This window comes from Canis lupus, chromosome 3, assembly GCF_003254725.2.
Source record: "Canis lupus dingo isolate Sandy chromosome 3, ASM325472v2, whole genome shotgun sequence".
Lineage (NCBI taxonomy): Eukaryota > Metazoa > Chordata > Mammalia > Carnivora > Canidae > Canis > Canis lupus.
The window spans coordinates 84,411,001-84,424,781 of record NC_064245.1 but is presented as its reverse complement, the minus strand read 5'-3'; the positions used below and the strand labels follow the sequence as shown (position 1 = coordinate 84,424,781).

General features: G+C 44.1%; 1 protein-coding gene and 1 long non-coding RNA gene across 4 annotated transcripts in view; one reads left to right on the top strand and one right to left on the bottom strand.

Annotated features, from left to right (window-relative positions):
* The window catches only part of RBPJ (recombination signal binding protein for immunoglobulin kappa J region), a 225,368-nt gene that overhangs the window by 49,775 nt on the left and 161,812 nt on the right, over positions 1 to 13,781 (top strand). The window lies entirely within an intron of this gene.
* On the bottom strand, positions 2,541 to 9,035 carry LOC112653909 (uncharacterized). 2 transcript variants are annotated; one of them, XR_003132617.3, is made up of 4 exons: positions 8,797 to 9,035; positions 4,754 to 4,985; positions 4,395 to 4,446; positions 2,541 to 3,176 (listed from the first exon to the last, which is right to left on the bottom strand). It is a non-coding gene; the product is annotated as an uncharacterized LOC112653909 (long non-coding RNA). The 2 variants fall into 2 exon arrangements; XR_007409979.1 differs by lacking the exon at positions 2,541 to 3,176 and having other exon boundaries at positions 3,227 to 4,446.

Below are 13,781 nucleotides of genomic sequence, written 5' to 3'. Positions count from 1 at the left end.
ATGCTGGATCCCGGGGGCCACAAACATTTGTCCTTAATGGTGACGTTCGGTTCTGATAGCCGTGATCCCTGCCACTTTCAGTTCCCCTTCCCAGTGGTGTTTTGTCCCACGTTCACCAGCTTCCTCATCCAAGTCTGTATTGAGTGGAGTTGGCTCTTATTGCCAAGACTCTACAGTCCCCCTCTTTGGAAAAGAGAGAGAAGAAAAAGAACACCCAAGAACACAACATGTTACTAATCAACAAAACTCTAGGTAAAACTCAAATCTTAAAACGGACTTGGACAGAGCCCCAGGGACCTTCCCCTAGGAAATAACCCGGAGCGGGCTAAGAGCAGAGGCCCAGAGTAACAAGTCTGTTCCCTCTTGCTGGGTCTCCAAGCATGGCTTGACCGGGTGGGGTCTGGCCACTCCCCGTTCATTCATATAGACTTGGCCCTGCTGGGCCTGGTACAGAAACTCTCTGTTACCCTGCTTACCTTGCTATTTCGAATACTACGTCTGAATGGCTCCTTGTTTTGGCCCTGACTTTTTTTCCCACCTCCATTAACTCAACTCCACAGGCGGAATCCACACTTAATAAAACAACCATTGGGCCGATGGTGCAAGTCACAGGAGCCTTAGAGCTCTTCCTGGCTTTGTTTTTCTAAAAAGTACCCATGACCGTGGCCAAGCAAACCAGCATATACCCATGGGCTTCCTTGGGAGAAATTAAAACAAGTGAAGCAGCGGGGATGGAGGATCAGGCAGGGAGCCGAGAAGAAATTTAATAAACTCTGTGCCCCTCTTCTCTTTCCTTTTGGGGGGATCTGACTGACTGTGGTGGAAAGTTCTATGGGCGTTTGTGGTGGGCCAAATGGCCTCCTCAGTTGAAGTTGGCTGCGGTGTAGCTGAGTCAAGGGGGAGGCGTCTGCTTTGAGTGGGTCGGTGTGCTCTAACATATGGAGGGGGACCCTGGCACACTTAGAAGTGGGTGACGGATTTACACGGCTGTCCTCCACTGTTTGTGCCTCCTCCTCTCTCTTGGGCGCTCAAGAGCACCCGCTGGCCGTGCTGCCCTTGACTTGGCTGCAATGGGCCCCCCGGGTCCCTCCGAGACGTCCCTCAGTGGATGCCTGGAGCTGCAGATACTGACCCTTGCGTACACCACGGGTTTTTCTCTTCATGCACACCTCTGATAAAGTTTAATTGATTAATGAGGCACAGTAAGAGGTTAACAGCAATAACTGATTACAAAATACAACAATTATGACAATATACTGTAATAAAAGTTACGTGGATGTCGCCTCTCTCTCAAAATATCTTATTGCACTGGATTCACACTCCTGGTGATGAAGGGACACAATGCCTACGTGCTGAGATGAGATGAGGTGAAGGACGGCCACACTGTGACCTAGCAGCTCTCGGCTGCTGTTGACCTTGGGACGATCCACCGAAAGGAGGATCAATCATCTGCGGGGAGATGAAACTGCAGAAAGCAAAACCACGGACAAGGGGGACCTACTGCATCCCCCCTCGAGCGCCGCCTCCTAGCCAGAAGCACTTGCCCCTTACCATTTTCATCTTACTCCACTGCATCGGGATGTTCCCCTCACTGCGAGGCCCAACAAAGCCACAGCAAGGACCCCGACGTGGGTGCATTGAGGCCGGGGTTCAAATCCCATCTCTGCCACTTACTAGTTGTGTGTCCCTGAGCAAGAGACCTCCCAGCCCTCTGAGCTTCCATTTCCCTGGCCTGGAAAATGCAGATCAATAATACTGCCCACACCATCTGGGCATGTTTAGAGGATAATAATAGTAGGATAACCACCATAGATGACAGCAGGAAAACACAATTGGATAAAAGGAGATAACAAATGCAAAGTACTGAGTCAGGATTAGGACCCAGGTAGTCTGGAGGCACCTGGGGGGCTCAGCGGTTGAGCGCCTGACTTTGGCTCAGGGCGTGATCCTAGGGTCCCGGGATTGAGTCCCACGTTGGGCTCCCTACAGGGAGCCTGCTTCTCCCTCTGCCTGTGTCTCTGCCTCTCTCTCTCCTTCTCTCTCTCTCATGAATGAATAAATAAAATCTTAGGAAAATAAAAAAAAAAAAAAAGAACTCAAGGAGTCTGATGAAAGAGACCATATGCTTGGTGACTGAGCTCTACCACTGCCTCTAAAGTCGGTTTTTAAAAGTCATCATGAAAAAATAAATAAAATTAAATTAAATTAAAAAGTCATCATGAGGGATCCTGGGTGGTTCAGCAGTTTGGCACCTGCCTTCGGCCCAGGGCGTGATCCTGGGGTCCTGGGATCAAGTCCACATCGGGCTCCCTGCATGGAGCCTGCTTCTCCCTCTGCCTGTGTCTCTGCCTCTCTCTCTCTCTGTCTCTCAGGAATAAATTAATAAAAATCTTTAAAAAAAAAAAGTCACCATGAGATATCGTATTCATTGCAGGGCTATTCACCCTGCAATAGAGTGGAATGGATGCAAACAACTGATTTTTTTGCCTTTCTCATTTCTACACTGCTAGGTACCATAATTCAAGCAAACTGGTGTTTTTATTGTGACTTGTACAAATATGCCAATAATACTAACAACAATAACATTTAACACTAACACGGCAAGCGAATGGCAGAGCCAGGGTTTGAATCTGAGACACTCAAATGAGATCTTGTTCTAACCATTAGGCTCCACTGCCCACACACAGCTGGTCTTTTAGGTAAGTTCTCTCGTTTCATTAAATCCTCTTTATTTCTAATACAATCAATGGTTTCTTTTTGTTTCCTGGCAAATAAGTTCAGTTCCTTTCTCTTCTGTTTTTTCTTTTTTCTTCAGAGAGTCATTAGCTTCCCACACTTTTGTCTTAGCATCAAAATGGCCCACAAAACGTACCCGGAGTGAAATAAAAATGACAAGCATAGCTCTTGCATTCTAGCGTCTCATAATGAGGTCTGATAAAATATCTCCACCGATAAATTTCGACACCTTGAGTGAAGTGTTCCACTCTTCCGTCATTTTCATCCCCTGGCTCCGAGATTATGGCAGAGATAAAGGCCTCCTCTGGGCCCTCCGACAATATCCAACAAGGAAACATAGAAGAGGGCTTTATAAACATCAGCAAAAGTGATGGATTCTGAACATTAAAATGCATAGTGGAAGAAACAGCCATTTCCACGATGTGACCTGTTTACAAAATCTATTGATTGAAGGAAAGAGATCAATATTTTAACTCCATCTTATACCCCCAAAGAACCACAAAACCACAGGAGAAAGGCTGGAGCCTCAAGGAACCAAGGCGATTATTTTAAATGGGATGAAACAAGTGACCTGGCCAAGCATTTCTGGAATCTATTTTGATTCAACAAATCACTTTTTTTTTTTTTATGGCCAATCAGTTCAGCCCAGTTGTAAATTTAGGACATGCGGCCCAAAAGGAAATGTACTTGATCCAATTATTTGTTTTAAAGCTATATTTATTTATTTGGGAGAGAGAGTGAGGGAGGAGGAAGGGGTGGAGGGGCAGAGGGAGAGAGTCTTAAGCAGACTCCATGCTGAGCAGGGAGCCCAACTCAGAGCTTGATCTCAGGACCCCAAGGTCATGACCTGAACTGAGACCAAGAGTCTGACACTTAACCAACTCTGTCACCCAGGCGCCCCGATCCAATTATTTCTAAAGTGTCTGTTTTATGTGGGGCACCCGAATGGTGCAGTTGGTTAAGCATCTGCCTTCAGCTCAGGTCATGATTCCAGGGTCTGAGAATCGAGCCATCCCCCACGCCCCCCCTTACCCCCCACATTGGGCTCCCTGCTCAGTGGGGAGCCTGCTTCTCCCTCTCCCTCTGCCACTCTGCCTGCTTGTGCGCGCTCTCTCTCTCTCAAACAAATAAATAAAATCTTTCTTTAAAAAGTGTCTGTTTTATCAGTTCCCATTTTCTTCCCATCTGAATGTGTTCGGGAGTCTCAGGGAAGCGATTGTGACTGCATCTCTTTAAGTAAGAAATACTGTATCACCTCCCTATAACGATAGCCCATTAATTGAGCCCTGGCTACTTGACATCCGTCATTAGAGAAATATTTTAGTGTGGCAGTTGAGTACGTGGTTTTTGTGGCCAGTTCCACCATTATGTGGCTGCAAGCAAATAGCTTGGTCTCTTTGACTTGGTTCCCTCATCTGTAAATCATAACACCGAGGCCATAGGATTGTTGTGAGAATGAAATAAATGCATACACATAAGGGTTTTAAAAGAGTACCCAGAGCCTGGTGTAAGCTGGCTATTTTTTCTTTTCTTTCTTTCCTTTTTTTTTTTTCTTAATGTTGCTCAGCACCATCTAAGTTTGGTGTTATCACCCCCGCATTACAGTGAAAGGAAGCGAAGTTCAGAATGGTAAATCATTTGCCCAAGGTCTCACTTACACAGTGAGCAGCTGCTTTTCCTTCTCCAGATGCTCCAGCAGTATTGTATGCACTGTAAAAAAGAATTAAGTCAGTCCCTTTTTTTGTCTAACTGGCATCCTGAAATGATTAAGATTCAGAATAGCTGGTGCATGGTTGGACTTGTATTTCCCCAGATGGTAAAAAAGGCATTAGTGAATCCACTGGAGGGCTGACTATGAGAGAATGTGCGGAGCTGTAAATTGAAATACCGGAAGGAAAAAAAAAAATTATGAGTGGTGACATTCATGTTCTCCTAATATTCATCCTTAATGGCATTTATGTGACCACAGGTGTCAAGGTAGCAAGCTCCTCTGTGACACAGTTGACTGTCTTCTTACCTGTCATCTGATCTGTCTCTTCCAACAAGTTTTCCTTCCCTATTTGGGATTAAACTCAGTTGTCCTTTAGAGAATGATAGGCCCCAAGCCTCCAATTCCCTTGGTTTCATGAAGATGTTGCCTTGCCCATTACTCAGCCGCCGACTCTCTTTTGTGTTGGACTTGCTGTGAATTATTGTTGGGGTCATTAGGATCATCACTGTTGTAATTCTGTTTCATTTCCAATCTGTCTCTTCAAAACAAAAATCAAAGCGGGCAAGCTCAGAGCATATACTCTTATGGAAAAAGCACTCAATCAAGCAAGGTCAAGGTCTCATTGGTATGAAAACTGAGACTCTCGGGCAAAAGGAGATTAGAAAGTGTTTCTGTGAAGTGTCCCTTTTTGCAAAAGTCAAGGAGGAACAAGTTACTAGCCATGAATGATTTCTGTCCTTGTGAATTCCAGACACCTTAATATTTAGGTGGCACAGAATATTATTAAGAATAACAGGATGTCTCTAGCTTAGGCAGGAAACCATTTTCAAAAAGTGTCAGAGCTGATTGTACAAAAAGAATATAATTACAAATAGTGATGGTGGATTCCATTTCAGGTTTGGAGGTGAATAAAGGCGGCTGAGAGACTATAGGGGTTTCCTGTTTTGAATTTGGGAGAAGCCAAGACTTTTGTAAATATTTTTAGATGTACTGTTTATGGAAGGCAAAGAATACTAACCCGGAATGTTGGATAGTACGGCTGAATGTTGGTTTGTACGTCCTAAGTAATTTAGGCTATTGGACGGAGTACCAGACTCCTGTAGGTTTCCCTTAATTTCTTGCCTAAAAAGGGCAATAGTGAGAAAATGACTTTGACCAAAACATTCAACAAGTATTTATTAAAAGCCTGTGGCACAAATGACATTCTGCAGAAGGCACTTATATTAGACCCAAAGGAAGGAGAAGATGAAATACACACTCGTGAGGATTTATTAAGGGACAGAAGAATAATAAAATTACAAGCATGAAAGAACCTGAGAATAATTCCCTACTAATATATGGAAGAGCAGTATTTCTTCCCCCAGATGACCACATGGCTTTCTCCCTCAAGTCTTTCAAGTCTTGCCCAAATGTCACCTTTGCAGTGAGAAGGTTCCAAACCATTCTATCTGCAAATTGCATCAACCACCTCGCAGACCCTGTCCCTCCCCCACTGCCCCGTTTGGCTTTTCTCCATCACCTTTTAGCTTCTTTTATAATTTTGTCGTTTCGCTTACAACATTCACTCACCTGTAAACGTAACCTTCATAAAAACAGGGAAATTTTGCATTTTGCTCATGGCTGAAGCCCTGGCAGGTAGTAGAGTACCTGGCACATGCTACAAGTTCAAACACCCTTGCTTAATAAAGTGTTGAATAGTGTGTGTCAGATGACATACTGGTGCTGACAATTTTCAAAAATAAGTAACCTTCGGCGATGTTAATGAGGAAAAGCTTTTTGGAAGAAGGGACATGTGGGCCTTTCAGCCCAAATCAAATTGATTTGATCAAACGGGGCGATTACAGCATAGGTTTGGGGTTTTAGACCAAACTCTGCCTCTGTTTGGCTAGGGGACCTAAACCAAGACACTTAACTTTGGTTTTCGTGGATCTCTGAAGATACCTACACCTGGAACCAAGGACTTCTGACTCTCAGTGAGTTTGGAAAACAAACAAACAAAACAGAAAAGCTTGGAAAAAGAATTACTGCATTCTGTTCTTGGTCTCTCCTGGCCAAAACTGAAGTCGCAAATACTCAAGGTGATGCCTGGCACAAAGGTCACCTCTGTTGGTGTACTCTGGGTATGGCCAGGCGGCCCTGGGTGTATTGGTGAAGAAAGGATCCTTCCCACTTTGGGTGGCTGGGCCCCATTCCTGCCCTCGCAGGGCCCTCATGATGCCCTTTATTCCAGAAGCTCTGCGGGGCGCCCATCCAAGCCAGCCTGCTCCCGAAGTAACCCGTACTCAAAAATTATGTCTTCCTGTCCTTTGCTCTCCAAGCAAAAAAAAAGTCTGTCTTCTCAGTCTCCTGCCAGTTAGGACTGGATTCTGATGAGCTAATTCCCTCTAGGGTGGGAATGACAGATTGTTGGCTGGGCTAACCTTCTGTCTTCCTCACCACCAAAGCGAGGCCCGATGCTAAAGAAGGAGTTGGAAAGGAAGGGCGCCTAGAATATCCCGTGCCCGGAATCTGCCTGCACTTTTACTATATGAAATTATTTCACCCACAACCAGGTAGATGGTATTACCCTCCGAGGACCTGAAGGTCAGGAGAGGTAAAGCATGGAGAGACTGCAGGAGTTTCTGTATTATCACAGCACTGAACTGAATAAACGGGCCTCGAAATAGACCTCTGGATCCCCTAACCGACTTCTGGGGCAGCGTTGGGGGCTGTGAAGAGTCCTTTGCAGCTTCCTACCACAGCCCCATAAACCCTGGCTGTGACCCTCAGCGCGTAAGCCCTGTGAGGAACTCACTTCACTTCTCTCTGCTCTGTTTCCTCAAACGAGGGACAGTAAGAGTGTGTGCTTTAGTTATGTCTTGCTTGTAACAATTTGCTCCAAAACTTGGTTGCTTAAAACCACAACAGTCATCCCTACAGGCCAAGAATTTGGGTGCAGCCCAGGGTCGCTCATGACATTGCAGTCAGGTGTCGCCTGGCATGTGCAGTCTTCCGAAAGTCTGACCGGGGGCTGGAGCATCCACTCCCAAGACGGCTCACCCGCACAGCTGGCAAGTTATTTGCTTTCCCCGTCAGCCTCTCCACAGAGTTGCTTGAGTGTCTTCACAGAATGGCAGCTGGCTACCCAGAGCAAGCAATCCAAGAGACCAAGGTCCAAGTCTCCGGGACTTCATGCCTACCTTCGGAAGTCACGTGCCATCACCCCTGCCATATTCTGTTGGTCACCCAAGGCAGCCCCTGATTCGATGTGGGAGGGAACCACATGAGGGCCATCTTGGAAGTTCCGACAGCAGCATCTACCCCACAGGTTGTCGGAAGAGGTAAATGAAACAACCCATGTTAAACCTGGAACATGGTAACTACTGAACACACGGTAGCTACTATTGCAGAGTGCTGAATGCCAACCTATACTAAGGCTGGTTCGGACTCTTCACTTTGCCCTGAGTTCTATTCTATTGGATTTTAAAGATTTTATTTATTTGAGAGATAGAGGGCGAGCACAGAGGGAGAGGGAGAGGCGGGCTCCCCACTGAGCAGAGAGCCCGATGGTGGCAGGGCTCCATCCCAGGACCCTGAGATCATGACCCGAGCCAAAGGCAGACGCTTAACCGACTGAGCCACTCAGGTGCCCCTGTTCTATTGGATTTTAACAGGAGACTCCCTTATGAAATACTTGGGCCCTCATTAGAATCCAACAGGAAGAATCCAGAAAGCCACAGAGCGCAAAACAGCAGCAAAAGCAAACACCAGTTCAATGAACTGATGAAGCGAACAGCATCTGGGGGCCAGGCTCCGAGGACCAATGCAGCTAGTCGGCCCTGGCGGGCTCAACAGCTCGACCAGCCTGGGAAGCACCTGGGGCAACCTTGTCACTACCTCCTAAACAAGTAACAGCAACAACACATGTATCTCTAGCTGTAGCTTGGTCACGCAGGTGTCATGTCTTAAATAGTGTAGTAGAGTGTTTCACAAACAGCTTCATGGTCCAATACATTTGGAAGGCTATTAAATCCTTTTTTTTCTGGAGACTCACAGCGCACCTTTTGTGGCATTAAAGACTCTAGGAAGTCCTATGGGTAAACAATAACACAATTGGTAGGGGGAAAAAAAAAAAAAACGTGTTTAGTTAGATGTGACCCAGCACTTTGCAAACTTGTTAGAGCACAACATGCATTTTGTTGTTTTCCTCTGCAGGTGTAAGCCTCCTATGTGGAAACATTGCCTCCTTCCTAAAGGCACGATCATGCATAAACCACTAAAACTTGTTGACTTAGTCGCTTCGTGATGAGTGTGAGGTGGAGATAACACACACTATACGGGGCTGTTGAGAAATAAGAAAGGTCCCTCACCTGGCATCTGGATTTGACAGTAAGAACTTGGCTTTGGCAGTCAGAGCTCAGACCCTCTGGCTCCCAATTCCAGCACCACCTTGAAGGAGCTATTTGACCTTGACCCCAGCTTCTTATCTCCCCTTCAATTTCTGGCCCAAAAAACAAGAATTCTTGCACTTCTCCTGTAGCTTTAACACGGGGATAAAATAAAAGGGAGCCAGTGAAAGCCCAGCCCTTGCTCTGCACCCTGCCAGGGCTCTCTGGTTGTAGGGGTTTCGGGGTGATTGTGCCGCCAATCACCACGACTGTGAGGTCACAGTGCTGATGACAGGGCTGATGAAGCCTGTTCCCCCCCCCCCACCTCCGAGCGCATGCGTTTCTCCCCCTCTATGGTGCCACGCAAACCATCAGCAGCAGTGAGATGTGGTCATTTGCAGAGTGGCTCCGCCAGGGGATGGTGCCGGCAGTTGGAGACAAGTGGGTGGCGACCGATCCCGAGAGCTTCCCAGAAGTGGTGGGGTTGCAGGAGGATATTTAAAGGCAGGGAGGCAGGTGGCGGGGCAGATGGGGGTGGCAGGGTTTACACCCTCAGGACAGCCGGGACAACGGCTTAGAGGCCTGAGTGGCGGCGGCTGCAAGACGCCAGCTTTGCTGGAACAAAGCAGCAGGTGAGGACCACAGCGAGTCCCCGCTCCAGGCACCCGGGGAGGGCTGAGGCCCAATAAAACCCTTGGCAGCGAGACTGCGGCCCCATTTGCCTTTTTCAATCAATCAGCCAACAATTGATGGACAGGCCCTGAAGCAAAGCCCCAAGATTCCCGCCTCCCCCACCTTCTCCCAAGCAATAGCTGCACAGATAACTGTCTAACTTCTGAGACCGTCTCCTTCCTCCTGAAGCCACAATCAGTCGTCCAGAGATTTATTTTTATTATTGAGCTCCTATTTCTGCTTTTGCCATCACTGCAGATCAGTTTGGGTTTTGTCTCCCAGCCAAGTGCTTTTCATATTTTCCAGATCACTCCAAAGTCTGTATGTGCTGCCTGGAGCAGGTTTAAGGAACAATCCAAGATTTCTTTCTGAATAAGCAGTTATTTGTACTTTGTTTTGCTTTTCTTGGTTACTGAAGAGAAACAGTGACATAAAGAAAGCGCTGGTAACACTTAGCATTGAGCAGCACAAATGTCAATGGTAGTGACTTTGCAAATAAATAGTTACATTGTCAAGCACACAAGAGTCTCATTGAGGAAATCTGTGCGGTGACTGCTAACAGGGTTAACACTTTAGGCGCAATGTAATCAAGGAAAGACTGTAAACTTTGTCCAAATTGACCTCGGAATGTACTAAAAGCAAATGCCAACCGAGGATCCCAGGATATATTTCCAGACCAGTCACAATGCATTGGGAAGAGAGGAGAGAAGAGAGAAGAGGGAGGGTGGGGGAGACTCTGATAGAGAGGAACTCTGTTTATGGGGAAATGGAAAACGTTTCCTTAATTGTTTCAGTGATTATGGCAAATCCAGTTATACTCTGTTTCGTTCTCTATTTTCATCCTGGTTCTACTCAAAGCCAAGATATATATTTTTTTTAATGAGAGGGAAAATGCAATTTGCCACTTTGCACTATTTTTCCTTGTAAAGGATGTTATTGTAAAGAAACTAGAATCTCTTTGGCAAAAACTTAAGTGACTAAACGCTTAGGACTCCCACCACCCTCTTCCCAGAGATTTTGGCAGATGACAGTGTGGGCGAAGCCTGTCTGTCCTGCCTCCCAGTTTAGGGGTTGCCAAATTTAGCACATAAAAATACAGGATGCCTTATTAACTTTGAATGTCAGATAAACTACAAATAATTTTTTGGTATAAGTATGTTCTGAACGTTACACAGGACCTACTAAAAAATGTTGTTTATCTGATGTTCAAATTTAACTGGGTATCCTGTATTTTGTTTGATCACACCGTTCCAATGGACTATAGATGTATAAGTTTATTTCTGGACTCTCAATTCTCTTCTCTTGATCCACACGTCTGTCTTCATGCCTGTATCACACAGTCTTGATTACTCTAGCTTTATACATTTTGAAATAGAAAAGTCTGAATCTTCCAACTTTGTTGTTCTCGTTAAAGACTGCTTTGGCTACCCCGGGCCCCTTTTATTTCCACATGAATTTTATTTCTGCAAATAAGCCAGCTGCGATTTTGATATGGATTGTGTTGAATCTGTGGATCAGTGCTTGCTTCGGGAGCACATATAATAAAATTGAATCTGTGGATCAATTTGGGGAATATTGCAACCTTAGTTATATTAAGTCTTTCCATCCATGAACATGGGATGTCTTTCCACTTATCTAGGCCTTCTTTAATTTATTTCAATGATGCTTTGTAGTTTCCAGTGTACAAGTCTTATGTTTTTTTGTTGTTGTTGTTTAACTTATTCCTAAGTATATTTTTTAGTGCTATTATAAATAGAATTTTCTTAATTTCATTTTCAGATTGTTCATTGCTAGCGTACATCAATAAGATTGATTTCGGTATGCTGATTGCTATGACATTTAAGATTGAAAGTTTGTTTTTTGTTTTTTAAGATTTTGTTTATTTATTCATGAGAGACACTCAGAGAGAGGCAGAGACATAGGCAGAGGGAGAAGCAGGCTCCATGCAGAAAGCCTGATGTGGGACTTGATCCCGGGTCTCCAGGATCATGCCCTGAGCCAAAGGCAGATGCTCAACTGCTGAGCCACCCAGGCGTCCCTAAGATTGCAAGTTTGAAGAACTGTTCTAGTGAGTTATAATTTACATTTTGATGGCCTGCTACAAGGATATTAACTTTTCTGGGGATTTTTGCTAGCCTGGCTCTTTGAGAAAATGCCAGTGGCACTGGCTAAGGGACCACAAACATATAACCTGTCAGACTAGGGGCTCAGGTGAATTGATAGAAATGAGGAGAAGCAAGATCCCCACAGGCAGATGTGTTGCCCTTTGGTACTGTAATTGCCTATTTCTCTCATTAGACTTTCAAACTCTAGGGTCTCCTGCACAGTTGTCTCTTAAAGCACAGTCTGGTGCCTACTTTAAGTGTGTTGCCTGACTAAATGGAAGGGGAAAAGTGGAACTCCTGAGTTCAGCAGGATCTTATATTGCTTAGGGGCTTCACATCCTACTGTGGATAGTGTGGCTCATTTATAAGCACCTTGCTCATAAAAAACAATAAACCAATTTCTAGGGCTACAAAAGTATTATCTATTATCTATATGACATACTATGCTATTTTTATTGCTGTCATTTCATAATACTTTTAAAAATACATTGCATAGCATATTGGCCTTTATTATTCTTGTTTAAGATTATTTTGACAATTTTTGACTTTTTATTTTCTAATATTCATTCCATTACTCAGTCCTTAGTGGGACTTCAACTGGATCCAGTAACATTTTTATATTACTTGGGAAATATTTTATTTTCATGATTTTTTTCTAATCTAAGATTTTGATATATCTCTCCATTTATTAAGACATGTTTTATTTTACTTCAATGAAATTGTACTGCTTTCTTTCCTTTTTTTTTTTTTTTTTTACTGCTTTCTCTAGGTGGGTTCTAGACTTCTTTATTTTTTAAGATTTATTTATTTATTTATTCACAAGAGACACAGAGAGAGAGAGGCAGAGACACAGGCAGAGGGAGAAGCAGGCTCCATGCAGGGAGCCCGATGTGGGACTTGATCCTGGATCTCCAGGATCACGCCCTAGGCTGAAGATGGCACTAAACCACTGAGCCACCTGGGCTGCCCAGGTTCTAGACATCTATAGTTCAATTTGTTCATGACACTATTTTTAAAGAATTTATTTTGTATATTCTTTTTTTTTTTTTTTTTTTATTTTATGATAGTCACACAGAGAGAGAGAGAGAGAGGCAGAGACACAGGCAGAGGGAGAAGCAGGCTCCATGCACCGGGAGCCTGACGTGGGATTCGATCCTGGGTCTCCAGGATCGCACCCTGGGCCAAAGGCAGGCGCCAGACCGCTGTGCCACCCAGGGATCCCTATTTTGTATATTCTATATGTAACTCACTATTACTAATATAAAGAGAAGTTATTGGGGTTTTTTTTAAATATTTATCATATGCTCAGTCACTCTTCCAATTCTCTTGTAGGTTTTAATATTTTTAATTGAGTCATTTTGGATTTCTAACCATAAAAGTACATAACATGCACAAAAAATAACTTCACCTTTTCTTGTTCAGTATTTTAAAGCTTCATTTGCTTTTCTTGTCTTATTACATGGTTAGAACCTCCTAGATAATGATAAATAATAGTGAAGATACTCGTTTACCTGTTTTGAAGTAAAAAATGTTTTCTCTTGAAAATCCTTTATCCAATACAAACTATAATACAAAACAGGAAACCAAACCCTTTTTGGATATAGCCAGACCCTCTTTGGATATAGCCATAATTATATTTAGGAGATATATATAATATATATAATAATGAATAATTCCCTGAGAGCAGAGTAAGCTCAAGTCTCCATGGGATAGAAATGCAGACTTGAAGGAATTTTTCATTCTTCAAATTCTTGAAAGAAGTGATGGGAGAGAGGAGCCAGGAAGAATCTGATCTATCCAAGATGGCAGATTAAGAGTTCAAAGATTAGGAACAGCTGGGGAGAACAAGAGACCAGAGATCAGAAAGCAGGATTTTCTTGGGCAAAAGCCAAGAAAACCAGCTGGGAGGTGACCACTGTGTCAAAACAGCTTTATGCAGAAGCCAAAGAGGGAATGCAAATCTCTGATAGGAAAGAATTGTGAAGAGTAATAGAAAGTCTTGACAAGCAGCTTCTAGAACAGAGTTTTTAAGTTTTAAAAATATGACTGTCATCTTCCTATCAAAGTAGTGGAATCCTTTGCCTAGCACAGTGACTTGTATACAGTTGGTCACAAAAGAAAAAAAAATTGTTGATTTAATAGACTGGGAGAGAGAAAAGTAACAGTATCTCAGAAGCCAAAGAAAAAGTG